Genomic DNA, 5,167 nt, shown 5'->3' with positions numbered 1-5,167 from the left:
ATTTTCAAGTTTATATTTCGTATTTAGATCTTTAATTTGCCTGGATTTGTTTTTGTGTAAAATGATGCAGGAATCTCATTTATCTTTTTCCATATGATTAGATAACTGTCCTGCCAGTATTTATATCTCTGTGAATCTTTTATGGGACTTCTATTGATTTTACTAGTGTTTTGGTGACACAATGAGCCATGCTATTCAATTACTCTGCGTTTATAACAAGTTTTTCTTTCCTGTGAAACAAGTGCCCTTTCTTATTTGAAAATTACCTTGCCTTTTCTTTATTCTTTTGTATGAATTTTAAGATCAGCCTGTCAAAATCCATGAAAAATCTTGTAAGGAGCTGGGGATATAGCTCAGTTGGTAGAATACTTGCCTCACATGCATAAGGCCCTAGGTTCAATCCCTAGCACCACCAAAAAAACAACCCTCTAGGGATTTCAACTGTGATTGTCTCAATCTAGGAGAAATGGTCATTGATAAAATGACAATTCTTATGATTTTTGTATATGCTCTATTTTCCATTTATTTAGGTTTTCTTATGTGTTCTTTGCTGAAATTGTATACTTTTCTCCATTAGGATCTTTATATCCTTTTTTTTTTTGTTGTTCTTAGGTAATTTTTTAAATTAATTTTTAAATTAATTTTAATTAGTTATACATGACAGTAGAATGTAGTCTTTGTATTTTTTGTTAAATTAATTTATTTTTAGGGGCTGGGGATGTGGCTCAAGCGGTATCGCACTTGCCTGGCATGCGTGCGGCCCGGGTTCGATCCTCAGCACCACATACAAAGATGTTGTGTCTGCCAAAAACTAAAAAAAAAAAATAAATATTAAAAATTCTCTCTCTCTCTTTAAAAAAATTAATTTATTTTAGCAATTATTTGTTGCTATATTTTAAGAATTTAATTGATTTAGTATCTGTTACAGTTTAAATATTAAATGTCTCTCTAAGGTTCACATCTTGAAGGCTTGGTCCTCAGCCTGTGGCACTACTAGGAGGTTTGGGAAACTTCAAAGTTTAGGGCCTAGTTGGAGGAAGTTAAGTCTTTTGGGAGTATATTATTGAGATCCTGGCCCCTTCCTCTTCTCTTTGCTTCCCAGCAGCCATGAAGCAAACAGTTTTCCTCTACCATGCACTCCCACCATGATATACTGTGTTGATACAGGCCCAAAGCAACAGGGCCAAGCAACCATGGACTAAAACCTTTGAAATCATGAGCCAAAATAAACCTTTCCTTTTTTCAAAGTACATCATCTTAGGTATTTTGTCACAGTGGTTGGAAACTGACTAGGATACTACTGTAAACTTGCATTTGGCAGCCCTGCATGATATTTTTCTTTTTAATTATTACTTTTTTTCCATACTGGGGATAGAACCCAGGCCCTTGTACATGCTTAGCAAGTGCTCTAGTGCGAAGCTACATCCCTAGCTGCCATCCCTAGCTGCTCATGCCCTCACTTTTTTTTTTTTTTTGAGACAAGTTCTCTTGAAATTGCCAGGATGGCCTTGAACTTTCGATCTTCCTGCCTCAGCCTCCCAAGCAGCCAGGATTACAGATGTGCACCACCATGCCTGGTTACCCTGCATTATCTTACATGTTCTAATGGGTTCTAACATTCTTAGACCAATATTCTTTTGGGTACCATGTGTATTTCAAAGTTAAAAATAATTTTAAAGTCATGGTTAAAACTCTGGAAATTCTGAAGTTACAGATAAATAGATCATCTGGAATCGTATTCATCCTTTGCAATTCTTTTGTCTCTTTTTAAATTTTTGTGGTTTGTTCATTTCATTCCTCTACAACCACACACCCACATGTTGAATAGAGCTTCTAGGGATCTGTTTGTACATAGTTTTAATAGTCAAGTAATACTACAAGATTCTGAAGAAAAAATAGCTTGTTTAATAATTATAACCAGATAAATAGTTTCACAGAAGAGCCAAACATGCCTTTTTTTCTGTTCTTATAATGCTATGGATTGAACCCAGGCCTTTGACATGCTAAGCAGATGCTCTATTACTGGCTTCCTTTCCAGCCCTCGTCTTGGCATTTATAATGCATCTAATAACTCCAAAATAAGATTCTCTATTGCTTCTTTGATTCTGATTTTCATTTTTAGAGGTGGCATACTAGGGATTGAATCCAGGGAGCTATATCCCAGCCCTTTTATATATTTTACTTAGAGACAGGGTCTCACTAAGTTGCTTAGGGCCTTGCTAAGTTGCTAAGGCTACCTTTGAACTCCTGATCTTCCTGCCTCAGCCTCCTGAGCTGCTGGGATTATAGGCATGCACCACTGCACCCAATTGCTTCTGATTTTTATGTTGGAAGTTTACCTTATAGATGTGATGATTATTGGCTATTCAGTTCACATTTAAAGAGTGACTGATGGATATCACTTTAGGGTTATCTATTTGTGCTACAAATGTTAGTATTTTTTTCCTTGGCTGTTCCATTGTGTTGGCATGGGGATGGGATAATGGGAAGGAGTTCAGGAAATGGGGCTGGAGATTTCATCTTTTAATATACAGATTTTAATTTAGCCCTTTTGTATATTTATGGGTGTGGGTACTGGGAATTGAACCCAGGGGTGTTCTACCACGGAGTTATATCCACAGCTTTTTTTTTTTGTTTTTTATTTTGAGACAGGGTCTCACTAAGTTGCCCAGATTAGTTTCTAACTTGTGATCCTCCTGCCTCAGCCTCCCAAGTCACTGGAATTATAGGTATGTGCCACTGTGCCTGGCTTCTGTAGGTATTTTTAATCCAGCCTGTTGCCATGTCAAGATCCTGGGATCCAGCTCTCCTTCACAGCTCTCTTTACTGTGGCTTCCCCACAGTAAACCTTAAGTGGTATTTCAGGAGTAAAGTGGGGTGGGGTCACCTGCCTATGTGAGAGATTTGGCAAAGGATCATATGTTAAATCATTTTTTCATTTCAGTGCCCTACCTCTTCCTCCTGTTTAAAGTTATAACCAATTCTTGAATATATGTAGGGTTCTATTTTTTAAATCTTATTTTGAAATTTTTTAAAAATAAAAATTGTTAGCCAGGCGCAGTGGTGCATGCCTGTAATCCCAGTGGCTTGGGAGACTGAGGCAGGAGAAGCACAGTTCAAAGCCAGCCTCAGCAAAAGCCAGGTACTAAGCAACTCAGTGAGACTCTGTCTCTAAGTAAAATACAAAAAGGGCTGGGGATGTGGCTCAGTGGTTGAGTGCCCCTGAGTTCAATCCACGGTACCAAAAATAAATAAATAAATAAAAATTGTTATTAATACAGAACACTGAAAAATAGCATTATAATACTTGTAAATATATTCCCCTCTCCCATTATCTTGTTATCTTTGACCTTGTCTATTTGATGTTTGTTATGCAGAAGATTTGCTTGTTTTTTAAAATGAAGTTTTCAAAAGTTATGGCTTCTGCTTTTTTTTTTTTGTTATATTTATCAAGTATTTTCCAAAGTATAAAAAAATTTTGTCCTGTCTTCCAAACTTTATAGTCTTTCTATTTTGTGGGGAGGGGGTCGAATCTGGAATTTATTTTGCTGTATGCTATCAGATAATGGTAGATACCTAACATTATTTTCCCCCATTTGTCTATCTAGAGTTTCTGCATAATACCTGAATTGTTTATCATTTTTTGATGATTTAAAATCCCATTTTTAAGAAGGGGAGGGGAAGACGGGAGGGAAAAGTGGCGATCATGAAGAAATCAACTTCGGGGCTGGGGTTGTGGCTCAGCGGCAGAGCGCTCATCTAGCATGTGTGAGGCCCTGGGTTCGATCCTCAGCTCACATAAAAATAAATAAAATAAAGGTATTGTGTCCAAGTACACCTTAATAATATTAAAAAAAAAAAAAAGAAAAGAAATCAACTTCTATGCGTGTACGAATTTGTTGGGATGATCCCCACTACTGTGTATAACCATAAAGCTCTAATAAAAAAAGACAAAAAAATAACAAAATAAAATGCCATTTTTACATTAAATTCTCATTTGAATTAAGATCCTTTCTAAGTTTCTTTTTCATCGTTTTTAAAAATACATGCTCCATTTATCACACTATTTCAATGATTATTGTAGTTTAATAATAGGCTTAACTATCTGGCTTGCTAATTTGGGGTTTAATAATAGGTTTGCTATCTTCCTACAGTGATCTGGAGAATATTCCAGTAAATGCTCAGGTCAAATGCCTCACAGTAATCCTTTTTCTTTCAACATAAACTACATCCAATCTATCAGCAAATCTGCTCCATTCTACCTTCAAAATATTTCCTGAATCTGACCAATTCTCTCCCACTCTATCCTGAGCAAAGCCACCACCATTTCTCTCATCTGCATTATTATAATAGCCTCCCTATTGGTTTCCTTGCTTCTGTGTTTAGTGCCACCGCTACCAGTTCAGTCTCTGTAGAGAAGCCTAGGTTGTTTGTAAATCAGAGGTCAATGTCTTGTTCAACAGTCTTCAGTGTAACGTTTCATCTTATTCAAGAGTAAAAGCGAAATTCTCTCCTTGGCCAACACAGTCCTAACGACCTCTTTGACCTCATCCTCTCCTACTCCCTCCATCACTCAGCTCCAGACCCAGGAGCCTCCTTGATTTTCCTCAAACACATAAGCACACTAAACACAATCTGGCCATTCCTGCTACTTGGAACTTGCTTCCCTCAGATACCATTCAGGTTGGTGGCAGAGATAGAAGACGGAGAAAGTGTAAATGGTTCATGTCATAATTTCTTTTTTCTTTTCTTTTCTTTCTTTCTTTTTTTGGTGGGTGTGCTGGAATTGAACCCAGAGTCTTATACACACTCAGCACTTGCTGCCACTGAGCTTTACCCACAGCCAACCCCTCATGTCATAATTTCTTATTATGTGTCTTATTATGTGTCTTATCCAGACACACAGAAAATTAAATCTACCTCATAATAAAAAATAACAACTAAAACAAAAATATGAACTGTTCAAATAGAAGAAACACACATATCAAGACAAAATGAGCATAGAACGTATAGTGAAATATTATTTTAAAAATGAAGCTAAAAGCCAAACACAGTGGATCATACCTGTAATTCCATGTACTTGGGAGGCTGAGATAGGAGGATCAGAAGCTTGAGGCAAGGGCAACTTGGCAAAACCCTGTCTCAAAATTAAAACAAACAAACAAAC

Source organism: Marmota marmota, unplaced genomic scaffold (genome assembly GCF_001458135.2).
Source record: "Marmota marmota marmota unplaced genomic scaffold, marMar, whole genome shotgun sequence".
In the NCBI taxonomy this organism is placed as follows: Eukaryota; Metazoa; Chordata; class Mammalia; order Rodentia; family Sciuridae; genus Marmota; species Marmota marmota.
Note: the sequence above shows the minus strand (reverse complement) of the source record.